Below are 27,107 nucleotides of genomic sequence, written 5' to 3'. Positions count from 1 at the left end.
CTAGAGAGAAAGCTACACTAATTCTATGTTTCCGCTGATCAAACAGCTGGCTTACATTGTTAATTGTGTTTCCTTTCATAGATCGAAATACTGCATTTCCGTCTCCATGCAATAAATGAATCATGTTCATTATCTTCCTTGCTCTTCTCAGCATTTCATGTTTTACTTTTTCTAACGTATTTGAGTGAATGTTCCATCCATACTCTCTGCCGTTTTATTGCTCTCCTTTCATGCATCCGGGTCTTTTTAATCCTCTTTTTTATACCGAATATTGGTGTTCCTCAATTTTCCTACATATTGGCGTGTAGAAATTTTGAGTATATTCTCATTTTCCTTTCTCGGATTCTACGTTTCTTCAACATGTATCACCGTTATCATTTTATAGCAAATTATTACCGAGGAATTTATTTTTGTCCTTGCACAAACGGTGTTGATTAAATCCAATTATTTAATTATTATTGATTATTGCTTGTTGCAATATAATTTCCTTAATTGCCAAGTATACAGCCCTATTCACTAAACTGCTGCACCTGTTAGGGATTTGGTACATTTCTCCTTTCGTGGAAATTGTTCTACCGATGGAATCTTGACGGCAATCAGACGTGTTGATTTTGCTCTCCAAATATATCTGTGTTATGTGTAAGCAAAGGCATTTCAAGATTGAAGGATCAACCCTCATCAGTACTTGCAAGAAAATCTATCTTCGACTAGAAAAAAAAGTGTTTTTAAAAATGGAAATCATGTCAAAACTGAGCTTTATAAGTGAAGATATATTTTAATGTATTTTCTCAGTCATCTATGTTATCAAGGCATTTCCCTAGGGCTTCTGATTTGTATATTCATTGATGAGCTCATATTCATCAGCTAATAATGGTAAGAAGAGGCTGTTAAACAGAGATTTTAGCTGCAAAAATCTCTGTTTAAGTGCAATAATCCCTGCAATATTGAGTGACTCTTTGTTTCAACTGTCAAGGCTGTTTTGGGGTACAGTTTGTTGCTGTACCCATTGAGGATTGCTTTGACGAAAGGGGACATAATTAACGAAATCACACAATTATGCGAACCTAGAATTGAAATTAAGAGAATATCTTGTTCGGGTTTAATTGGAGCTTCGTATATAATTCTTGAAGTTGTGAGCGAAGGAAACAATACAGATGGTAATATAGAATATGGAACATATAGTCGTGGCGTTGGAGGAAATGATATCCGTGAATTATAACATTTTTTTCTTACTAAAATGAATTTCTAAATCCTTTATTCCGTTTGGAGGAGCGAATCTATAGAAAATTTACATGAAGATTGCTAATGTAATTAAATCATGCGTCAAAATATTACATATTTTTTCATGGCGCGTAAATAGCGGAACTGACTCCATTTGCTGTAAAGCTAATGAGCAAGACAAGCCAACACTTGAGCATATGCAGAGTAAACAATATGGTCAATATTTGAGGCTCTTCCATACTTATACATTAACCCATACTTGTATTATAATTTTAGGCTTCTGTTCTCTAATTATCAATACAATGTGGTGAAAATTTCATTTTTATTTCCTCCTTAGAATTTTGAGATTAGCTTCATAGATTTTGAATTTTTTCCTTAATTCAGCATCATGTGAAATGGTGTCGTTCTTGAATTATCAGCATGTAAAATATAAGGCTTACAAATAATAATGCTGAGGACGATCCTGGTGTGAATTACGGATATTTTTTCTCAGAGAGTGCTCGAAAACCGGATCAATAAATGTGTAATTCGCATCCTTGAGCAAAGCCGATTAATTATTCTCATCTCTTAATCGGCGGAGGTATCTAAACATCTTGACTTTCACCGCCTTTTGCTCCTTCCGGTCTCCTTACTTAACGGGGGCGATATTAAAATCCTGGGCAGAGTTAAGAGCTCCATAACTACGATATCTGCCGGTCCATTTTGCCGCCAATGGATTTCTTAATACCCTGGCGGTTAATCTCTATCTTAAACGGAACTTTTTTTTCTCTCCCTCGCGATGAACCCTTGTTTTCTCATTTTTTTTCTTTCGTCCTACTCCTTTTTGATCCCTCGTGTCCCCATACTCCTCATCCTCCGTTTTCCCACGCGTTTCCCACCTTTTAACCCCCTCCCCCAATCCTCCCCTCCCTCCCCCTCCCACCCACCTTCCCCTCATCCTCCCTCCCTATTCGCCTATTGGCCGCACTCCACACCGGAGGCGTGGTCTTTGCTTATATATTAAGTCGCCCCTGTGCCGCGGTACCTGCCACAGCAGTCCAAAAACGGCCTGAAAACTCCCGCGTCGCCGGGACATAGCACCAAGTTTGGAGTGATCGTCATTGTTTTCTCTCTCCGCTGTTCGCCTCCAGGGGGACTGGACCAAAAGTCTGCTGACCACACCTCAAGGTCTCTTCTTCTTCTTCCGACTTCGGTTCCGGGGACGGCGGTTGGATCTCCGGGGATCAGCCACAGGTTGGAAGTCTACGTTCCGCGCGCGGCATCTTCCTGAAGAGCAGCGCTGCAGACTGCAGTCTTTCCCTGGTGTTTTCTGGGTTGTGTTGAGAGGATTTGGAGCTTCTCCGTTGGACTAGGAAGTTCAGGGAGCGAAGGAGTAAAGGACTACAGGTGAGTGTCGCCGTGGAAATATTTTACGGCAAGATTTTTCACGTATCGTTAAGAATAAAATCCGAAGATTCAAGCGTGAATGAGTGGCAGTTTTCCATATTGAAAATAAATACTTGTAATTTTCCACGATTATTTTATTACTTGTATAATAATAATCGTGGTAAATTGGAAGTATTTATTTCTATATTTTCCCCTTTAGTTTTCCCGTGCGGATCTCGCGTGGAGAATTTGATTTTTCGCACGTGTTTTTCGTAAAATAGGAGTTGGAGTAGTCTATTTGTGTAGCATTATTTTGCGTATTCATTCATTCTCGATATACTCAAATCCATGCACTTCTCCCTGAAAGTCACGTATGCCATGTCTTTATACGTAATTCGTTCATTTATTTGATATTTTAGGATTCCCAGGAGATTATCTTCAATAATTATATAATTTAATTCGAGAAAAATCGAGCACATGGTGAAATAAATAGTTTGAAAATTTTCAACTCCACACAACAGTCTGACCATCCTCCCATATTCTCAAGAGAAATAGTATGCATTCAAGCTTGGAGTGATTAGTACAGTAAAAAGTATTTTCCTCGAGAATTTTCCTTTTCCTGATATTTGAATGTTGTAATTGGTCGGGGTGAGGCAATAAAAGTGTGTGTGTGAGCTACAACTTTAATTCCATTAATTTTACCTTGTTCCAAGAAAGTGTTGGCAAAAAAAATTATTCAATTATCTTCTGTAGTGGTGATGGTTTTCCGGGTTTAAACCGCGTTGATACATGTTTTTCGGACGACAGTTTCGGGCGCGTTCCAGCTCCCGTCTTCGGGTCCAAATGATTTGCAGATCTGTGATCCTTATTTATTTACAGCTAGTCAGACGGATTTGATTTTTAATTCCATTGTTGGAAAAGCCGTTTGAAAGATGAGGATAAAGGATAGCCGTCTTCCCTATTGAAGTTCTTTGGGTGACTCGCTATTTCAATCGCCTCCCTTATCAGCCTAGGGAAATATTTATTTTCCCTGGCGATGATTTTCGATTCCTTGAAAAGTATGACGTGCCCAGGTTCCGACCATGCATGCTCTGCAACCGCAGAAAGACGAATTTTTTTTTTTTTTAATCTTCTGTAGTGCTTAGCTCATAATTCTCCTTTAAAGGCAATAGTGATATTGAACGCCAACAGTTTTATGCCCTTGTATTGGAATTTAAATTTTACTCAAATGATTTACTATTTTTCCTCTTATCCGCTGCCTTTTCCCTTAATTCATACACTTCATCTTTAACATTTTTTTACCACCCTTACAATAATAGTCTTTGCGTGCAATTAGCTGGGGCGTGGTTTTTTCTTTTATTTTTTCCAGCAAAAAGAAAATTTATCATATTGTTCACCCATTTATTCATTTATAAACATTACAGGGAAATTATTCATTCTAGAATGCTATTTTTTATTGGTATATTGGAAGAATTATTTCTTGATCTATCTATATTTCGATACTATAACATTTTCATTTAATGCATGAATTCCCTTTACGTGATACTGCTGATAAATATGGATTCATTCAATTTTAATTGCGTTTTTTCAGCGTAATAATCTCCGGCTGTTTCACCGATTGCTCACACTTTTGTGAGACCTTGTTTTACAATAACAATATTTAGTTTTAGTTTGAAGGCAGATGCTTGACCACTATCTCTTTTAAATACAATTAAAAAGGTCTCAATCTTATTACAACATTTTTTTCTCTCATTCTTTTCATGTACTCCGTACTTCCTAAATATTTTCCTGTCAACACTTACAGTGTTACTCGGCGTTTTGTAGGTGTTATTCATACTTAAATATTCCTTTGAAGTCTCTTATCTGTATCATTATCACGCTAGACGAGTTCTTTATGCATGAAATCATTAACAAATTTGAGACCAAATGAAGTGCTACAGAAGATACCTAATTGATCTATTAGGAAATACTTATTTTTCAAGAAACTTTGAATTGTCTACTTTAGATTTTATCACTTCATTTTCAAGGTTGCTTTACGTTTATCAAACATTCTTCGAGCAATTTCAATTTTTATTTAGTTTTTTAATTTTTTTCCCAAAAGTTTCCATCGTTTTCTCTCGCACCTTGTTTGGTCTAATGTATTATGCTAGTTTTCTCAATTATCATCGTTTGACTTAACATTTTTACGAGCGCTTTCAAAATCTTTCACAAGAGATATTCTCGTAAATCTCATATACTCTCATTCTTTCGTAATTCTGTTAAATCTCATAAGAAAAATGCTGTATTGATTGGATAGGAGGATGAACTCTTTCTCCACTTTAATTCTTTCTGTAAAGTGGTTCTGTGCGATAGCAAATGGAGTTTTGCCTGCTTCATTAATTCCTGTGGCCTAATTTCATTAAATTAGCTGAATGAGTGACCTAAATGAGTGACATCGAATAGGTCTTTTTACATGAAGCTGTTTTTATAGCCTGAGTTACTTCAATCTCCATTACATCTTTTTTAGCGGGATGAACTTCAATGATTTCCCTCAAAGTTACGACAATACTACAGAAAAGTTAGCTTGCGAACTAGCTGAAAACTTCCTCGGATGAGAAAATCTACGAGGTGGTTCCATGCGTAAAATGAAATTCTACGCCACTAATTGTTATTTTGCCTAAGCCGTTGTTTTAGTTTAGGAGAAGAAGTTTTTTTATGCCTTTTTATGATTATTCCTTTCCTTGGTGAGTAGCCCACGAGCTCCGTGTCACAGCAAAACTTAATCCTATCTTTCCAGCCGTGTTAATGAGAATAGCAAATAAGTTGATATAGGGTGATAGATTTTATTTTTAATAGCTATTGTGAATGGAAAATTATATTTACTGAGTGATTAATTTTGCTTTCAGACTGTAGGAATTGTGAAAAAGAGAGTTGCCGATGCCACTTACAATTTTATTAACAACCATTATTATTTATTACTATTGCAAATCATTGCTCCACGATAATTTGGGCATGTTTCGTTATTTTCTTCCCTTAGTGACTTATTTTATTCTGATTAACTTCGATAACGCGGCTGTCTTCGGTGTTTGTACTAATATATTTGGACGAGAATCGCATAGGAAGAAGCTTAGCTTAATCCGGGTGACTCATATGTAGGTTATTAATTGTATGAACCCGGCTGGCTGTTTCGAAAAATATTTAAATATTTCCAAAATAACTTTTGATAAAAATTCAATTTAAAAAAAGTATTTCTGGATATTAATTATTTTCTTTCAGTTTTATTTCTCATGCAATGTTGTCATAAGTGCACCAAAGGTTGTCAAGTGTCTGTAGTATTTAATAGTGCTCTTATTCAAAAATATTTTTTTTAATTCATGGAAAATGGTTTTGAATTTAGCTTAGAAATTTATTTATTATTAAAATTCCAATATATAGACTGTTACTAGTTTCTGTCTCCTTCGGCTTTGGCTATTAAATACAATAAAGGGTAAGGAAGAGTTAATGGGAACTAAAATATACCTTTCATATCAAATGAATTCGCTCGTTATTTTTTGTCTTTTATAATTAAGCAGACAGCGTGGTAGCCTAATGGTTTGTAGGGCTACCATTCGAAGGTACCCGGGTTAAAGCCTCGGTGAAGACTTCTAAAACCCCCAAGCTTAAATCCGCGATGGACAAGGTATTGCTGGGAAAGAGCTGGCCCCCGCTCACTTAAATTTTGTGAAATTACAAGGGTGTCGCCAAGTCTCGGGTGATATTTTTGCTTTGGCATCCAAGCCAAAAGTTAGTGTCGAATCATCTAGTGAATATTGAGTGAGTAAATATTTATCACTAAGGGCCGGTTTAGTAACGTCTAGTTAACTTTTTTTCTGAGAATAAAAATCAAAATTAACTATTTCTCCCACTTGAAGTTACCCATTCAAATAACGATCATCCTGGACACATTTTCATTAAAATAACTTTCAAATGTTATTAAGTTGAGGTTACGAGAGTATTATGTTCCGGTGAACTCTTACTATGGATTTTAAAACAGGCCCTGAATCGTAAAGCTATGAACGGTAGAGATATCTGCCGTATAAACTTTCGTTGTTTGACTCTGTAATTGGAAATTACAGTTTTGACTGAGAGCTTGTGTAGCTGCGAAATGTTTCTTTAGCTCGAGTACAACTCAATGACGTGTATTTGATGCACGAGGTACTTTACCTCTGGTATATTACTATTAATTTTACAGCTCAAGTTTTTTTCCTTGGTGAAGTACCCTTTGCAAATGAACTTTGCAAAATGTAGTCCTACCTTCTTAGTTGAGATAATTAACATAGTAAAGAAGTTCATTCAGCGAGTATAATTTTATATTTTGAAAGCGTTTTTGAATGAAAAATTACATACTCCGAGTGAGTGATTTTGCATGGATATATGTAAATGTCTCGCTCAATTTTTCCTCCTAGCAAGGTGCCTACACATTTAATGAGTGATTCCCGCAGATCATGAAAGGATTACGATCGTCATATTTCAAACTCAGCGTATTGTGTGCGGATATCACCTAGCCATTCGCTCCCTAGCCTTCCTCATTTTAAATTCGCTTTTGTATCGCGCTGTGTCGCCAGCATCAATCCACACCACTCCGTATTATCCCGCATTCCAATTTTCCTCAGGATTCCTCCCTATCTCAACGGGTGTTCTTATCCCGTCCTCCTCTCCTCATAATCTTCTTTATCCTCTCTTCGTTTTTCCGCTCTGGCCTCCTCCTTCCTGTGACCTTCTCTCCTCTGCATTGTCCAATTTTTCGCCTTGTCTCGACTTTCTCAAATCTTCCAATTCATCAGCTTCCGATTTTCTGCAAGCATACAAACTTTAGGGTACAATAGGCAAATCAATTATTAACACGATCCGCAGTTATCCCTCCTCAGAAAGAGAAATCCGCTTGTCAGTATATTTTCTATAGCTCAAAAGCCGAGGCTATGTAAGATCACATGCCCACTATCATTTGTTGTAATGATAGTGTAAGATCAATAATGTGTGCATGTGGTCTTCTGATATTTTTCCAGTTTTAACATTGTGTACAAATTATGAAGTCGAAGTTACGTTAATGCCGTGAAAAGAGAAATATTGCTTGCGTTTTATCATAAAATATTTCGAAAACAAACCTCTACCTCCCATCAGGGTTAGATAGTATTTTACAAATTTTCCAAACTCTGATTAGTGTAGTTCATGCATCTGAATTTAATGACATGTTAATCTAAGGTCACAGAATGTAATGTAGCATTTAGCGTTTATATATGGTATTGTATTTATTGTAATCATGCCCAATGGAATGGCATATTGAATTCAAATCTGGACTCAGAAATTTTTATACTTGGAATAAGCGATCAAGTGGTGATACCATCGACGCATTTCGAGAACGTGGGTGGAAATGCTGGCGGCGGATTTTTCGGGGGAGAAGATTGATGCAAGAAACTTGGCGTCGAATGTGAAATAAGGTCAACGAAGAGCGCTGGACGCTTGATAGTTTTGTATATTATTTGGCGGGACGGCGAGAATTCAAAATTTGGCACTGAAAATGTGTATTCGTAGAAATTGGTATAATCAGATTTTTTAACATGTAAATATCATCGTACCCAACTTCAACCCGACTGATAATATTGAATCCGATGAATCTAAATAAAAAAGAATTATTTCTTGAATATGCAAGGTGATAAATGTCTTAGTAGGTTGTGCACATATCCCCATTTATATGTCAACATAAAGACGATAGATGAAGCGAAAAACATCTGGAAGGTGCCATAGTTAAGCTCCTATCGTGAGGCACTAGTATAAGAAACATTTGTGGCAAAGTGCAGAAGAAACTAGGATTCATCAAGCGTTGTGGGAAGATTTTCGAATGAAAAAGTAAGAGAGAGGTTTTGTTTCGCACTCTTCCGGCCACATCTTCAGTATGCAGCGAACATATGAGATCCGGTGCTGTAAGACTTCATCCGTGAACTCGATAAAAGACAATGGAAAGCTGCGAGAACTGTTACGGACTTGTATAGAGCGTTGAAAGAGTAAATTAATTTGTAATGGTAGATTAATAAATGAATTGATTTTCCACCAAAACTAGTAACTCAGCAGAAGATTCAGAGTTATACGTGATAGAAGATACCCCGGAATTCTACCACTATAATAGGGGTTTGAACCTATACCCTCACGTTGGGGAAAGCATCTGTATATGCATCTACTTACTACTCATCAAGCTGCCTCAATAGACGTGTGGCGAGGGTGTTAAGTCATCAGCTGTAAACAAGTAAAAAGTATATGTGCCTATGACTTTTCACCTAGCACTTATGAAAGTCCTATATTAAACGGGGAAAAAGAGAATTCTCATACGTATTCGTTCAGCAAAACATCTCTCTTAATTCATAGTTTGTGCCGGGTTTTAATATGATGTTCTGCGTGTTGCTTTGAAAGATTCAAGCTCAAGCAATTTAAGTTTACCGCGTAGTCTCCGAGTCTCTAGCGGCTCCCAGTCTAATTCGCTTAATATCTGCGTAACGCTTTCTGTATGCCCGATGCAGTTTTTGAAGTAGCGCTCAGCTTTCATTAGTATTTTATTTAGTTCAAGGATTAATCTCATGTGTTCCGGATCTCATATGCTCGCTACATATTGGAGGTGTAGCCTGGCGAGTGCGAAATAGCACCTCTATTTTACTTTTTCATTCGAGAATCTTCCCACAACGCGCTTGACAAATCCTAGCTACTTCAGGGCTCTGCCACAAATATTTGTTATGTTAACCCCCGCGATAGGTTCGCCATCATCGTACCTTCCAGATATTTCACTTTATATGTTGCCTTTATGTTGACACAACGCACAACGTATACGTTTGGATCGTTGGCCAACTATGCAAGAAATGTATCGTCGTGCATTTTCAAGAAATGATGCGTCAACTTGTCTATTCGATTCACCTTTCCAGAAGCCATGCTTACAGCAGTGATAGCCATAGGAAGTCATGACTGTATAGGAAATTCATGATATCGCTAATAACGGTATGTCCGGGAATATTGCCTATAATCATTCTGATGATATTGGCCGATACTTCCCTAGGGCATTACTGTTTCCCTTTTTGAACATCGGTGTAACGTTTGCAAAATTTCAATTCCATTGGTATATTTCCTTTAGACAATGACTTTTTTAGTATTATCTCTGAAAACGGTGCGAAACAATAATATCTCTCTACCTGGAAAAGGATGAATAAATTTTCTTTCAATTATCAATTTCTTAAAAATGGTATTACCTTGTCACGATCGCTTTTTTCCGATCGACTGCCCAGTAATATTTCCTTCTTTCACAGGAGTAAATTTTGATTTCGGAAATATTTATTAATACTATTTCTTGTTCATTTTTACAGAAAATACTTAAATGGCATTTTCAATAAGCATCTCTTGATATTTGAAGCGAAGTCGTGGTTTATACTATAAATATACTTTTTAGCAACCATATAATAGGAAATTATTCCATGAAAATATCTGCGAAATTAGAGGGAGCAAAGTTTCAGCTGCATATTTTACGGATAATGAAGGAAATTAACGCAAATTATCTATGCATAGAGCATAGTTGTGTAGTGATTCACGGCAGTAACTTATTCGAAGCCTATTGGACAGTTAACCTTACGGTACTTAACCTTCCCCTGTGTTCCCGGGGGTAGTGGAGACATTGGATGTAATTAGTGAAAGTAATTCATCATGTTGAATTTTTGAACCGATGGAATAGTTTATTTGACTTATATAAAAGGCATTTTTAGCTTAAACTATCGCCATCGATTCTTTAAACTTTGGAGTCATTTTTTGTGCTATTTTTTCGTGTTGGATGCTTGGTTACAAAGAGAATATTATTCATATGTTTGTCAATTTCAATCGGGTCACAATCGGGAAAATTTCCCGCCAAAAAACGTAGAAATTTTGGAGAAACGACAATGACTTTGTTTAATGCATTGTTTATGTGTGACCAACACATTTCTTAAATTATCTTTTTTCAGTAATACCACAATATTGCACCCACCCCTTTAAGTATAAGTTTCTATATATTTTTCAAATGCATTCATACGGCTTGACTTTATTTCGCAGACATATTGTTGTGTCGTTGAACTTAAGCTAACATAAATCTCTTATAAAGCATTTAATTAAATATGATACATTGCTATGAGGAAATAGATGGTAACGAAAGGAAAATTAATACCAGGCATTGTTACTGTCCATAGAAATGTTGACTCGAATTCCTATTATCAATTTTATCTCTTCATTTTACGTCAATCGTTATCTTTAATAACATATTTATTCTGAAATAAGTCCGTTAAAAAATACTTTATAGGGTATGGCCTAAGGGAATTTGTTGTATAATTTTTACGTGGATTATTTACTCAAAAAGTAATCCATTCAAAGATAGCAAGCAATCAGTGATGCGGGACTTAAGATGAAAACATCATTCTTGTCTCAGTTTATAAAATCTACGACGACCATTCAGACGTTCTCATTAGTGTTGAAATTACTAACTCTTGGTCATCGTCAGGCGCTTGAAACTACGCCTAGTGAGTTTTAGCGTTTCTCTTTAAAAGGAAATTAAATAAATTTCCTCGGTATCATAGCTTGTGTGTGTAATCAGTGAAGCTTTTCGTTAGATATAATAAACAGGCACATTTGAAATAAATTGCCATGACTAAAATTATGTTTAGGTAAGGCAAGCCTTATTTCTGCCACCGTGCTGTATCATTTCGGAAAGGAGTAAATCCTCTTTAATTCGGTACGATCCACCCCTTCAGTGGTCGTAATCTATTTCGTAGTTACCTCCAAATGGTTTTAAAATATATATTGCGCCTTTTTTCTTCAAAGATTGCCGGCGAATTTTTCTGCGTTTCTGACTCCTTCCACGGAATGCTCTTCCATCTTCTCCTATTCATGAACACAGTTCTCTTTCTTATTCTTGTGTACATTTCTTGATTCACTGTCTCTAATGGATTTGAGAGAGTGGTCTATTTATGGTCTCTGACGATTTGTTGCTCTCATTTAATGCATCCATGTCTTGTGACTTCTCTTTCCGCGTCGGGTTGGTGTGGTGGCTAGAATGCTGGCTTCCCACCCTGAGGGCTCGGGTTCAAATCCCGGCGGTGCCAAAGAATTTTCAGAGACTGCCCGATCCCAGCTTGAATGTTACGTGGGGAACATTTCAAGGAGAACACTCCGTCCGTCGGATGGGACGTTAAGCCGTGGTCCCCTTGGCGCCTTTCCTTAAGAGCAGGCTAATGCCGACGCCGGGTTTCTCTCCACCCTTCCTTCACTACCGATCCCTCATGACGTAAATGACACCTCAGCTGTCGGACGCCTCCTCCAAATCCCATACCATACCCGACTTCTCTTTCTTTCATATCTATGATTATTTGTGTATCTCAATTTAACTACGTTTGGAAATTTAGAAAGCTTGGAGTACATTCTTATTTTCATTCCTCAGACTCTACGTTTCTCCGCCATGTTCTTTGTCATTGTATAATATATTTTTCATTTTTTTTGCAAAGTTTGCGGGTTTATGAACACAAGTCACGTTTATTCTTGATAAACGGCTGAAAATATGAACTTATGGAATACGAGTCGGGGAAAGTGAAGGGACAAAATATTACACCGCGAAATGAAACTCGCACAAAGTGAGATTCATTTGAACCTAGTGTTATAGTTTCTCTTATAGTTTTTATTGGCACCACCGTGTGCCAACGAATTTATCCACTGTCAATGCGGTAATTAAACTTTTTATTTGTCATACGTGAAAGATTTCCGTCGCTATTGTTTTATGTCTATCATTTCAAATGAACTGACTTAGTTGACTTAACTTGTTAAGGTTTTTTCCCTATGGTTTTTCTAAAATGCTACATTTCTGTACTGATTTTCCATTTTTCTGTACAAGATGTTTGGCCAAGCTGTGTGACAAATTTTTATATTTTTCCATCTTAGTGTGTCTGGCTTTGGTAAGTTTTATTTGCTGCCTGCCAGATAGATACATTTATAATGCATCCTAGTGAATCAGAAAGGGAAAAGTAAATGTTTTCAACAGGGTGAGATTAACTTATGGTGGATTGATTTTTTGGGTCAATATGATAACGCTGTAGGTCTGTTTACATGTTATGTCTTTCTAACTACTTATTTCTAGCCAAATAATTTTTGAAAGTATCATAAATTCTCTTTGAGAAACCGAAAATGCGTGTAAAATAATTCAGCTTCAGTTTGCACATAGCCAAAATGTGGCTAATTTTTAGGGAAATTGAAAAAACTTTGGCTAACTGTAAATTTTGAAAACTAAAAATAATTATGGTTTCACAGATCGATGTCTCTTCAGTTATTTTAACAAATGATACGCAACGTGTGCACGCAAGTGAAAATTTATCTTTATTTTAATGATCAAGAATTATATGACTCGGTGGGAAAACGCGGTGTTGAGGAAACTTTTCTCACATTTAAAGAGCTATTCAACCATAAAATTCTTTTACGCGTTCGTAGTGGGCATTTTCATTCAAATTTTTCATGTTCTCTCAGATTTTGTGGCATATGTATGTGGCTTTGGTGTTTATCATGTGATTAATCTAGCTTTAAACACATCAGTTTACTGTTTAATGTCTAATAAGTCAGTATACTGGCCGACATTGTGGTTTCCAATCCATCAATTGGTCGTCTTTTGTCACCCGATCGAAATTCAACGAAAGAGGTTGAAGGTTTTATAAGCCATACCTTCCCTATATCGTCGTCTCTTTTAAGGGCTTTAAATATTCTTAAGATAATATGGCATGATTTATTTAACCTAATGGTGATGAGCGTTCTTAAACCGCATTGATGTCGGCCATTTTTTGTGGGGCCAATCAAAGGTTAGAAGCTATATTTGGAAGAGGGTGTAAGCAAATGATATGGAAATAAATTCCTGTCCGTGGTCCCTCAGCATTTAAACAAAACTCATGAAAGGTAAAATTGCTAAAATAGTTTGCCTGATTGAGTATTTGGGTATTTTTGTGCATTAGAAAATATCTATTAAGCTCTTTGTGTATTTACATTGCTAACATGCAGAATTTCACTAAAATATACTAAAATTCACTAAAAAATTGGGGACATTAATTCGAGATCGCATTTCATTAACAGGATTCAGTAAATCGATAGGAAAGATAATTTACGACGAAAAATATCTTCCCCATTTAGCCATTTTCTCGTTGGAGTCGAAGGAATGAAAACCTTTCTTTTCCCACGTGATGATTTATTTTTTTCCGACCATGGTTTCGTTACAGCGTCACATTTGAAGATGAGTAGTGCAGGACCAAGTCAAGCCAATTCACATCCGCTACTATTTTCTCATAGGTTTAAAATAAAAATAAAAACGTTGAAGTTGCCGCCTATTTCTCATGAATTGGGAACGTCATGAGAGTCCTGGTACATTTACTCGGTTAAAATCAAATTTTAAATTAGGGAAGGAATCGCTCATGATAGTGTGAACAATGACGAACCACGTGACTAGGCCTATGCGCAACGCCGAAGAGTGGCCAATAAGCGGTGAACCGCTCGGAATGAGTTTTTCTATGCAATCAAATTATCTGCGAAATGTTCAATCCCGTCGACTTTTCTTCGGAGAGAACTCGAAAATTAGGCTACGGATCGAAAAACAAATGAAACCGACCGAAACTCTTGATTTTACGAACTCAATCGCTGTCGGCAATAAATGAAAATTGGTTTACGAGTACATTATAAACATGCTGAATGAAACTTTCTGTCCATGGCTTATAAATATCCTTAGAAATCTTAATAGAAACTAGACCTTGGTTAGAAATAGTAGTTGTGCAATATGATTCAAGAGAAAGCTCTTGGGGATTGAAAAATTTAAAAACCAGTGGCCACGAGGAGAGGGTAGAAAGGTATGTTAGTGTGGGCGCAAGTCCATTACTAAGAAATTAATCTTCATATTCCTCTTGACCTTTTTCCTTTGCCCTCATTCGCAAACTTTCTTCTACCTCTCGTCCTTCCTTTTCATTCATTGTCCGAACTCCCATTCTCAAATTTCTCTCTCTTCTCCTCGTCCTGTACCTTTTTCCCCACCTGTTTTTCCATGGTAATACCTTTGTCTCCTACCCAGACTTCCATCATTCCCATTCTCCTTAGTTTCTGGTTGCTTCTAAAAAATTTCTTTTTCGCGCATTTGTTTTTACCTCGCCCTCCCAGCGAGGCAACCTGTTAGTCTAATAGTTGGAAGGCTGTAGGGCTGTTTCACCCCCTCTGTGTGTCTCTCGGAGGAATATGAGGTCGGAGCTAAAACTTTCCAACGTCAGTCCTCAACAAACGCTTTGTTTCGTCTTTCGTGGCGGCGGCAAACAAGATAAGAGCATTGGAATTTCAGGCAACGTCCTTATATTGGGATGGTGGGATTTTAAGCTCGTATTGCGGTTGCGTTGAGAGGATCTCCTCTTATTTGATGTCGTATTTTTTTCTCCCAATCAGGCACCTGTTTAATCGAGCTGTGTTCATTTCGATCCGTCGCTAATTAAAATTAGCTACTTTTAAGAGTATCTACTGAAAAGCTCCACTTTTTATCACCTCCTCATATTTGTTTTCCCGTCTGATATGTAATTTATTATTTCCTTTTTACTCAAGTTTAAATATTTATTTTCCAAGCCTCAATTCTCAAATCATTTTTACCCATTCAAAACTGCGTTCTTTTGATGTACTAGCGTGTTTTTTTCTTTTGCGTTAACACAACTGCCAGCCTCCCCAATAACTAAATTTTCGTGGCTCTCCTTGCAGCGAAGGCCATCAAATAAGTTTCTTAACTTTATAATATATAAAGATGCTTTTATTTTAGCATGAATATCTGTTTTTCTATTCATAATGAAGGATTTTGAAACAATAAAATTGACATACGTGAATGTCTGTGTTTCTTAATGCTATATATTGCCGGAAATACACATTGATCTTGTTTTAGGCATTAATTGAGCCTTATTTATATGAATTATCATTCAGAGAGTCATGAATTTTTCTTTTCTCTCGTTATTTTCGTATAGTAAGCTGCAATAGTGATTAAAATATCACCATTTAAACAGCAATTCATTTTCCATTCTGCTAATTTTTTATATAGCGCCTGGAGAATCTAACACCAGCGATACGTTTCTGAATTGCGGGTTGCGTACCTAAAACCCACCCTTCTCCGTTCCCGAAATTTTATATACAACCGCTAACTTTGGTGTTGTTTGAACGTAACATTTTCGTAATGTCTCCTAACACTGTGAAAATTACCGCAAAACCGGTCTTTTTCATTTACAAATAATTTAATTCCTCCTGATGGGAGTAAAATAATGTTTTCAATTGTGGATAGATAACACTGGACGGCAAAACATATTTTTTTCTCGAGCCCTTGTACTATTCCTGCTGATTCTTATGTAAAATGACCTCCTGAATCCGAATATGACATCCGTTTTCCTCCATCACCTACCATTTTCGGGGGGCAGCCCCCCCTCTGATTTTCATCACCTTTGCAATAATTTGTAAGAATGAAAAGGATTATATTAGCATTTATATTTTGTTACTAGGTTTTTGAGAGGTGAAAAGTTCTAAAACATGATAATTAATGCTAAGGATGTAGATTTGGGGTGATAAGTTTCCGTTAATGATTTAAAAAACTCATTAAAAAATTATCAACCTTTCCTTTTTTCGCAATTTTTTCACTTATTTTCTTCATTTTTAAGCTCCCATTTCATCTTCCCCCACCCAAAATATCCCAGAATGATGGAAAAATATATCAACAGCTCATATTAGCAATTATAAAACATTTAAGAACATGGCATAGAAAAAATAATGAAAATTTTGCCAACAGTTCAGAAAGTACGCTACCACGCTGGCGCCCTCAATACCACACGCGCATCAACAAAGAGAAAAATAACAAATGTAAAGAACGATGAATAACAAAAGTAATTTGGTATTTGATTTCCCTTTATATTCTGAGGTAGAAGTTTCTTATACAAAAACCAGCAATAGGCCTAATATACATACCAAGATGCCCGCATTCAACTTCTCTGAAAATCTCCTCTCCTTTAGTGATATCTTCATGGAACCGTTCCCTATGTTAATTTGAAACTGCTCCAAAATATTCAATGAAAAGGTCAAGGTGTCAATGAAGGAAATGCCTTTTTAGTGATATGTTTGCCTAATACGCTGACAGCAATTCCTCGACATGGGTGACATAATCATCACTTCATTGTCACCCAAAAAGTTCTAACACACGTTTCAGAATCTATGACAAGCTCAATTTGCTTTATGATTCAGGTGTTTCATAAACGTTGAATCTAGGAAATGTTTCCTATTCTGGGGGCCCACGAATTTCTTCCTTGGTTTTAGCCTCACTAAAACGAGGACTTTAAGTTAAAAATTGAAATTCAGCTCCTGTCTTATCAATTGCTTTCACAAAATATTTCATCTGTCCTAGTTTGATGTGCAATGTGAACATTTTCTGTCGGATACAGGGAAACATGAGCGACATTTTTATAACCATGTGTGAAGCTTTCTCGCAGAGGCCAGTTCCGTAAGATGTAATGTTTTTCTCAGGCGCGGCTGTTCTATTCACAAAGGAAGCAGTTCAGAAGCAGCAATAATACGAGTAGTTTGACCAAGTATTTCGTCAAATTACTGTAACAAGTGGTACAGCAAGCACTTGGAGATTAATCCTAGCCCTGACCGCCAATTTGGCAGTCAGAGTAAAATTTATATGCAGCTTTAAGAATTAAACAAAGAGGTTATTGTTGCAATGTTTAAGTCAATTCACCATAAACATAGCTGAAGCGATGAGGATGATTTTTACACACGCGTAACATGATTTCACATTAAATCACGATAGGAATCACAACTCAAGCCCACATACTGACATTCACTCGGAAAAAGCCGGAGTACAACAACTTTTACTGTTTTGCACAATTTAAACTACTTTGAAAATAAATGCTAAAAAAATGTGATGTGTGCCGAAAAGTGATGAAAATTGGAGGGGGGGAGCTCCCCCGGAAATGGTGGGTGATGGGAAAAAACGGACTTCATGTTCGGATTAAGGAGGTCATTTTACACAAGAATCAGCAGGAATGGTGTCAGGGCCGATTTTCATGCCGTCCAGTGTTATTTGAGCCTATACATTATGACAGGATCTATTTGTATGCTCCGGAATATTTCGGCAAGATGCAATGCTGCCGTTTGGTGTTGAGGGAGGATAGGCAAGAGTTTATTATGCGACCATTCATACGTTCTGAATAGTTTACCGTCATATAATTACTATTTTTCTTCATTGGCTTAACCTTCTTTGTTGCTGGGCACTAATAGCTTGGTAATAAATTCTTTGAAAAATGATCTTTTTCCTGAAAGAGCCTTATTAATGCCCGCTCCTTTGCGAATTTGAACCCGTCTAGTGGTGATGTCCTTGAGCAACTCCTCTTTGTTCACCTCTGGAAATAATTTCTTCGAATTCATTTTCCTCTCTCAAACTAATGGGCTGGACATTTGATCGGTCATTCGTGGGCGTTTTCCTCTTATATTATAGCAAACGACTCATGTTTCCCAGAAAATCATCTCTCATGCATGGATTTTGGATCTACGAGATAGTCTGCACTCTGTCCTAACTTAATGAAGACGGAAGTGAATAAAAAAAATGAATTTCGCGTCATTCTAATGTGCTTAGTCTTGAAGGGAGCTGGCTCTTTTTAAAGGGAAGCAACCGGTAGGCGTGCAGCAACAGGTCACTCTGCTACGCTTAAAGGCCCGTTCTACCGCCTGCGCACGGCTCCATTTAGTTGACTGGCAGTGGTGCAACGGGAGCCTGAAAAGGATCTAATGATGGAGAGTGGTGAAGTCGGTCTTCCCTTTATGCCCCGAACCTTCCATCCCTCTGTGTCGTTAGGGAATAGAAAACTCGATTCCCGACCTCTTTTTTTCTTGTAGCGAATCCACCTTATTTTTGTCAATATTGAAGATTTAATATTTTACCAATTTATAAAAGAGAAAATAAATACAAATATAAGTTTATAAGGCGATGGCAGTCCCTACTTTACGGATTGGACCAGATTGCATAAATTGTGTAACACTGTCACTGAATAAGAGATGAACTGTGTGTCTAGGCAGTCCTTGATAAATAACAAGACTACAAACACAAGGTGAATCTCAAATGAAAGCATTCCAAAACAAGCAATGGAATATCAATCAATAAGCAAGAGAAGTATTGGAAGACCAAGAAAAATGGTAATATGGTAGTAGGCTAATCCTGGAAGGAAGAAGAAGAAGATCAATTTATAAATGCGTATCTTCCGTTTGATTTTCTGTCTCCAATTTTGAAATTTAAAAAAACACTGCGTAGTTGTCATTACTTTTTTTTAGACAATGGTGACCATGTATGTAGGTGAAAATGTAGCGTTCATAATTAAAATCGCTATCATAACCTCGATGCATCCATTATTTTCCCAAATTTTCTCGATTAGATTGCTCAATACGGTACCCTACGAAGTCGTCATCGAAGTCGACAGCAGGCAACTCGTAGTGTACGTTAGCTTTTTCTCTTTATTTGCCGTAAATAGTCATTTTTGGCCTTTTTTAAAGGAAGTATTTGGAATACATGGCAAAATAATTGTTGATAAAAATAACTAAGGGAGAAGACAACTTGATTGCATCAAATCAGTGGAAAGGTGATGTTAATGACCAGTAATGGTAAATAGAGTAACAGTAAATTTCTTTCTGAAGTAAAGTGGCTCGAGGCAGTCAAGTAACCAGTCAATGTCTTATGTGACCTCCAGCCTCGTCGTCTTACTCTCAATTTGCACTGTATCCAGCCTAGGATGCTATTGCGTTCATTCATAGGTATACAATCCTAAAATTGGTATACGGCATCCGTAAGTTTCTCCCAATCTCAAGTTAGTTCCTGTAGTTCCCAGATGTTCTTCTTCCTTGTTTACTTCTAGTACTTAACTTTGACTTTCCCCGGGTAGAGTTTTCCTTCTCTTTGTCCCTCCAATGTATTTCTCACGTAATCACATTATCGTATGATATGGCCAGTTCTCTGAGTCCTTCGCTGGCGTATATTGCTCCAAAGTTCCCTTGCTTCTCCTATTCTTTGGTTAAAGTCGTTTCTCAGCTTATCCGGCCATTCAAGCCTCAGTATCCTCCGCCAGCACTAGTTCTCTATGGGTCCTATTCTTTTCCGAAAATGTTTTTTTGGTCTAAGTTTCTGGCCAATAGTTTCACTGCCCACTCGAAGTTTTTTTACATACCGTTTCCATTCCAACGATTTTGGAGCAGAGTAGCGACCATTTTGTCACAAAAGGTTTCTTAGCTCGGTTTATGCGATTTTTTGTGCTTCCTTCATCCAATTGTTGCCACTAAGGCATTTATATTTATTTAAAGTCTTAAAATTGTTTTTTGTCATAAGTGGCAATATTCCGAGTGTATATGATAAATCTAAATATAATTAGGAGTGAGTAATTCATCGTAACAAACAGATTACAGTTAAATTAACATAAACGTTGGTATCTCTACACGGGGCTAAATGTATTAAATTTTCTGGCTGCTCAAATTAAACAAATTAAATTATCAAATGTTAAGATTACCCAAAGACTTGCTCACAAGAAATGAGTGAACCTTTTTTTTTGTGCTACTTCCATAAAAACACTTATGTAACATTACTGCATTACTTTTTGACATACATTTTTTTTCATAGTGGCTCAATTGGGGTCTTATGACCTTGGAGACTACCTAAAACTCCCTCTCTTTCGCTGTTAAGTTAATACTTCCTCAGGGCAATTGCTCATGCTCTCAACATTCGGGCTAATTATTTTTTCAAAAAGAGCGGTAGTTAGCTCACTAGCTAAGTATCTGATCGCCAACCCTGATTTAGATGTAAGTATAATATGTGTTATTCTGTTTATCTTCCTGAATTGATTAAGCAAAAATTGAGAAATTTGGGAATATTTTGCATTATGAATGGAGGTAGATAAGCTACTAGAAATATTTTACTGGTGGTTAAGGGTTGTGATTGTAGTATGAATATCAATTTGCCCTGATCGCAAAACATTGAATGATAAACAAGACGATTTTAACACAAATGAAGTGCTAAGGCAATACAAGTTTATCAACTTATTTGGGAAGTCTTTTAAAATATCAGTTTTTTTATTATCTACGTAGGATTTTGAATTTCGTTTATGATAATCTTATCCCACACGCATCGAGAAATACTCGCAATATCTGTAAGCGCTATACCACTCCATTCATTATAAAATCTAGGGTTTATGTGGAAATAAATTTGTCCGTTTAGAATACCTACAATCAATGGATGTTTTGAAAAACCTTATGCTGACCACCAAAGAGCTCCCACGTCGTTCTGGAAGGGGTATTATCATTCTTTTCTTTAGGCCGGCCGCAGTTCAGCGGTAGTTCTCCAAATTTTGCTTGTAAGGAATAGCCCATGAAGCCCCTGTCTCTCTCGACTCGTCGAACCATGCTTGTGGGAGTGGAGTGGAGGAAATTTATGCATGGTACCAAGTCTTCATTCGTCCTCGAGGGAATGCATTACCGCCCGATTTTGGATTACGGATTCATAGAACTCGGATTGCAAAGTGCTTTCTGCTGATAGGAATTGTGATTCGTTATTCCGCATACGACTAGTCGCTTCTTCGATACACAATCTCTGGCTTGCCTCCTTCCTCACGCCATACTGTTTATACTTCCAGACGTCTCCTTGCAGAGATGTGTTCAAGTTTGATAAGGGTCTTCTGTCGAATGGGTTGTCGTAGCAGTGAAATGATATTTCCGAGAATCCCACCACATGCGTAGTATACCGTCTATTATGAGGCCTTAAATATGGAATGTTCATAGTATTCAGTGAGGATATCTCGGAATATGGCGACAATTGTTAGTAGAGGTTCCAATATGTCCCCTGTTATAATACGTTAAACCTCTATGTTTTTAGTTGTTACTTAGACTTGTAGGGATGTTCTCTTTTAAAATAAACGTTGCATAACATCTGTTAAGTTATTAACTCAAATAAAGGCATAAATAAGTAACATTTTGGTATTATAAATATTTTTTCTCTGCTTATACGGGTCTATGATTTTTTCACACTTGAAACTCACACCTATGTACCAAATATTGTGTACGGTCCCAGAATTTCTTATTCACTCTTAATATTGGATTTACATGAACTTCATAATATCCTCCTATGAATTTAATGTGATTAGTCTCTGCGTTTTCATAAAGTATATTCGCTTAATTTTTATTATCGATTAAAATTACTTGCACTAGTTATACACAACCGTATGGTATTTATAAATTACTCATCCTATGAATTACTGGAGGAATATATTCGGTGTTTTTGCATTCAGTTATTTTGATAATTACGTATTAATTATCAAAAGAACTGAATAATAATCTTTTTTGTAAATAGTATTGACTTTGTTCGCAACTTATGTATTTGAAAACTACTATATACTTTCCTATGCGATTGAATCGGTCTACTTTTCATTTTTAAAATTCAAGGTGAAGATTATTCGGAAAAAAATTAATTATTGAAACCTACGTAAAAACTCCTCTAGAGTCAATAACTCACTGTGGTGATGATAACGACAAGCATTTTCATGTATTTTACATCTGATTTCGAAACATTATAATGAGCGTCTATTAGTATATTCTTCGAAAAATTTTCATATTTTATAAAACGTAATGGAAATGAAGTCCTTGTGTTTATTACTCCAACAAGCTTCATTTCAATTGATATTTGAAGGGCTGATGAAATAATCTTATAATTTTGAAGTATATTGATCAGATTTGTTAAAATATTGTCTCTTCAACTATTTACGTACTTCTCTATCTGTGATCCTATAACCAAAACTATTTACGTACTTCTCAATCTCCGATCCTATAACCAAAAGGTTTTCTCATAGTAAAATCCGTAACTTGTTCTGATATGACCAGTTCATAAGAAGATCTGATAATACACATTTACTTATTAATGTTACTTTTATTTAGGGCATAGGATTTGTTTATGTATCGGCCATCTTATTATATTCTCTCAAAGCGCAGCAATCTTGATTTATTGTCAATAATACATACTCGCAATAATATATATATAATTTATATTTATTAAATAATAACACCTATGTACACGATAAAAATATGTTCATGTTAAAGCGCGTGCCTAAACCCTCGCGATCAATTAGCGATGTATGAAAGCTAAAATTTATCCCATCTATCTGTGGTGCCCATATCCAATCTCATTAATGGGCTAGAATTATAAGGAATTTTTTGATGACCTAAGCGGTGTATCCCTTGGACTGGTCTTTGGCCTTTCGGAAGAGATACATTCATATTTCGCGGGGGCGAAATCGTTCCATTTTGAGTCTGAGGGGTCGAGTAACGTATATTTCGCTGGTAATAAAAACTAAAAGAATCAGGATTTTATTTTTTGTAATAGATTTTATTTTATTTATTGGATGTATAATTTCTTCTTTCCTCTCTCGAAACTTGTAGAGTACATACAGGCCTCAGTAATGACCATTCTCTTAGCTCCGGTGAAATTAAATATATAAAAATTCCTAAATACCTCAAAATTTTGAAATAATGCATTTTTGCGGTAAAATTTGTGCGTCTACAATTTTAGTATTGTTGTTATATTTTTAGCTGAAACTTTAGTTAATATTCTTGCAGAACAAGTAAGAGAAATGCCGACATATCTTTGCCGTTTGAATTCCGAATAATTATCTATCTCGGCGTTAATCAAGACGATGCATAATGAAATCCGTAAGATATTGGTTATGTATTTATGCGATTAATCATGGATAATTTAGTCCAATTATATTTCCGTCAAATTTTAATGGGCTTAGTCGGAAATTGAAGGTGTAATAATTCAATACATTGCGTTTGTCACAAGAACGTAGATTGCATAGAAGCATTATTGGATACCACCACCTCGGAGGACATATCCATCTAATTTAGTTTTAGTCTTCTTGCAGTGGGTTTTTCCCCAGATTTTGGAAGGGGATGTTGGTATTCAGAGCAAAGCATGCGCCATGAAAGCCAAGTGTGGATAAATATAGTTGGAAAAATGATAAGCGGTAACGTAGCTTTAGAACTCAAGATGTCCGGTAATCTGTTCAAATGAAATAGTTTTTATTGTGAGTTGACCGCGTCATATCCGTTAGGGATATTCTCTGACACGTGGCAAGAATAGCTCTCTAGCTTAGCATCGCATTCGGTAGATGATAACCTTATTTCACGAATGGTCCCTTGGTGAACATCCCGTTCAGCAAGGGGAAGATAATCTTTGGAAAACATATTTCCTCGCCCTTCTCATATAGGGATCCCATTAACTCCTGATACAAATCGCTATTTTCATCCTCTACTATCTCAACTTGTATCGTGGATACACATCGTCCTGAATGTGCTTTCTGGTGAAAACCAATCGAAGGTTCTTCTATGCTTCTTACTTCGAAATAATCCTCTTATTCGTCGTCTTATCCTCACCGCACTCATCACCTTTGTCCAATTTGGTTTTGCCAAATTTCTGGGATACAGAAATTAGCCTTGAATGCATCACTTAGGCTTATCAACCTCCTTCCCTTCAAATCCCTCCCGGAGCGACCTGGGCTAACGTCAATCCCTGGTGAGTTAACCCTCAGCCGCTTATGTCACTGATAGCCACCGGTACTATCGTCTTATTTTCATGATATTAAAAATAATATTTCCAGTTGCTACCTATCCTTAGAGACTAAGAGATTACGCTGTAGACCTGATACTTTGTAACATAAGGACTTGTTACTCCGCTCATGTTTATTAAGCGTGTTCTTTTGGAACTTAATCATCTCACTGTAAATTTCTTCTGCCCTCTCGGCCCAGTAAGAATGACATTTCAGTTGAAAGTACGTAAATATTAATAGGGACTCGAGCGCGGATCACAATCCTAATTGGAATTGGGGTATCCAAGTTTAAATTCCGTTAAATCCAAATTTGTTTTATTCCTAATGGGGAACATGCACAATTTTTTTAAAAGTAAAATCTGGCGGATGGATGATGACTCAGGCCCCATAGAGTCGGCGCCTTTTCCTTTGTGCAGGGAATATTTCGTTTTCGTTAGAAGCGTTTTCTTCATGTTTGCAACTATCCACATCGTGCCAAGGCAGGTTATATTTTTAAAGATCTCTAAGTTTCATTATAATGTACTTTTATTTTAAAAAAGCATCTAAAATGATATTGTGTAGCTTTTTTCAAATACTCAAGTCAAAGATATTTTGCATGTCAAATAAATTTGGAGCGGTATTTTGTATTTCAAATACTCCTCGGCCTATATTTTTCCCAGCCCTGGTTTGGACCAGTGATGAGTTAAACTTTTAAAACATAAATGCAAATACTTTTCCTATGGCTTCGCTCCCGGAAATTCTAAAAATAAGTCTATGAAACACATTTTTGTCATAAGTTTCCAATATTGGCATTCATAATTTAACTTTCCTGTGGGAGATTTGGAGACAAAACTGTATTTGCTGGTCCCTAAATGTGCTCCCATCAAGACAAGCAACAGCCCAGGCGACGACTCTATAATCTCGCACCATTTCACCCTTTCTCCATCTTCTCAGATCGGCAATCTTCTCGTTCCAATCCCCGGTCCCATCTTCATCGTTCGATCCTCAGCCCACCCTAAAATCTCGCCAAATTCGGTAATGTCATCCCGCTGTACGGTCCTCCATCGATTTAACCCCTATTTTGCGCGCTTCACAAGATTTCTTGGTTGAATGGCGCAAAGGAACTGGTAGCGTTAATTTCCATCAATTTCTCAAGAATGTTTTCAGCTTTAACGAGTTCTCTTGTTCCTGTTTAAAATGAGCAGTGATTTCTATGAGCAATTCGATTATTTAATTCACGAAACAGTGGGTGGAAATCTTTTAATTATTTCAAGTGCCATTGATAGCCAAGTTTATGTTCTTTTTTGACTGACAACTTAGCGCAACTGCTGCATGATAAAAATTGTCTTTTTATTTTTTGCTTTCAATAAATTGAGAAATGCAGTGAGCCGCTAGAGGCAGTATCGCGGGCTAAGTGATCGCGTAATATAAATACTGTAGTAACGGCGCTCCATTGTGAATACCATACCTCATAATACAAGTTGTGATCAAAAAAAAGACCGGACTGATTTTATAACTTGTTTATTTCGACGGAGACAGCTTAATTTAACTTGCCACCTTCAAGGTATACTCCTTGGCTCACGACACACCATTTCCAACGTTCCCTCCAGCTCACGAACCCTGCCTGGTAAGCCGCTTTAGGGATCCTCCTCACGTACACCGTACAGTTAGTTTTAATGTCCGCAATAGAGTTGAATCGGTGCCCTGTCAAGGTTGATTTTTACTATGGTAACAGAAAGAAGTCTAATGAAGACACGTCTGGAGAGTAGGGTGGCTGAAAATCACGGATGTTCTGGTTTGGTTTAAAACTCTGTCACTATCAGCGTGTGAGCCAGCGAGTTATCGTGTTGGAAACGCCATCATGAGGGACGAATTTTAATGCGATGCGCGTCATGCCCAAAATGTCTATTAAAGTTTTCTGACAGTATCCAAAACTAATGTTCACTTCTTCGGCTACCTCTGTAACATTTAAACAGCGATTTTACCGCACCAAATCGTTCACCAATTTGATATGAATGGGGTCTGTGAATGTGGAAGGCCGCCCCGTTCGCGAATCTTCATCTGTCTAGGCTCTGTCCGATTTAAAACGACTATACCTCTTAAAACACTTGCTTCATTAACTCATAGCTTCATCAACAAAGCCTCAATGAATCATTCCGAACGTCCCCGTAGCACTTGTGCCAAGTCTGAAAGAAAATTTCACGCACACACGCTGTTCCTTCATTGCTGCCGTTGCACGTGGCGACGAACAGAACGTACTGCTGCTGCTAAGCAACGACTTGACGTTAACAAACGCAACACCTCTCATTATAGTCGTCAGATGTGTCACAAGATGTCGCTTTTTGTTCTGTTTTGATCCGTTGAACGGTTTGGACAGAATAAAATCAGTCTGGTCTTTTTTTGATTACACCTTGTACTATGGTACCGAGATATTTAAGTTCCTAACCTACCACTGCACTCGCGATGCAGTTTCCTCCTTACAAGAATGTCTGAATGATCGTAGGTGGCCCATTGAAAAGACGCAATATCGATTAATAACTTTACTTTAATAAACTTTTCCTAAGTAAATCGAAAAATATTCATGTAACTACTGCTTGCAGTCTTGATAAGCATATGGTAACGCTAAGCAAGTGAGTGAGTCAATGCAAACATAATTTAAAGATATCATATCATTCATTTATGTACTTCAATCATATTTTAATATTCGATGTATAATTACTCGCTCGTTTCTGCCAATAGAAATTTGTCATTACTTAGTTCCATTTGTTGAATTGTCGTTAATGTATCAAGATTGTGTGTCTAACGGAGTGAGTTTCCAAAGATGAGATTTCTTACAAGGATAAGAATGGTTGGACAACTAATTATATGAAG

General features: G+C 36.8%; 1 protein-coding gene across 1 annotated transcript in view; it reads left to right on the top strand.

The window, feature by feature from the left end:
• The first annotated feature begins 2,230 nt into the window (after window positions 1-2,230).
• Window positions 2,231-27,107, top strand: part of LOC124165762 — a 134,587-nt gene continuing 109,710 nt past the window's right edge. Inside the window, exon 1 of the mRNA XM_046543251.1 lies at window positions 2,231-2,607. The gene's annotated coding sequence lies outside the window, so the exon portion shown is untranslated. The remainder of the gene's footprint in view (window positions 2,608-27,107) is intronic.

This window comes from Ischnura elegans, chromosome 9, assembly GCF_921293095.1.
Source record: "Ischnura elegans chromosome 9, ioIscEleg1.1, whole genome shotgun sequence".
NCBI lineage: Eukaryota > Metazoa > Arthropoda > Insecta > Odonata > Coenagrionidae > Ischnura > Ischnura elegans.
This window is presented reverse-complemented; position numbering and strand designations above follow the sequence as displayed.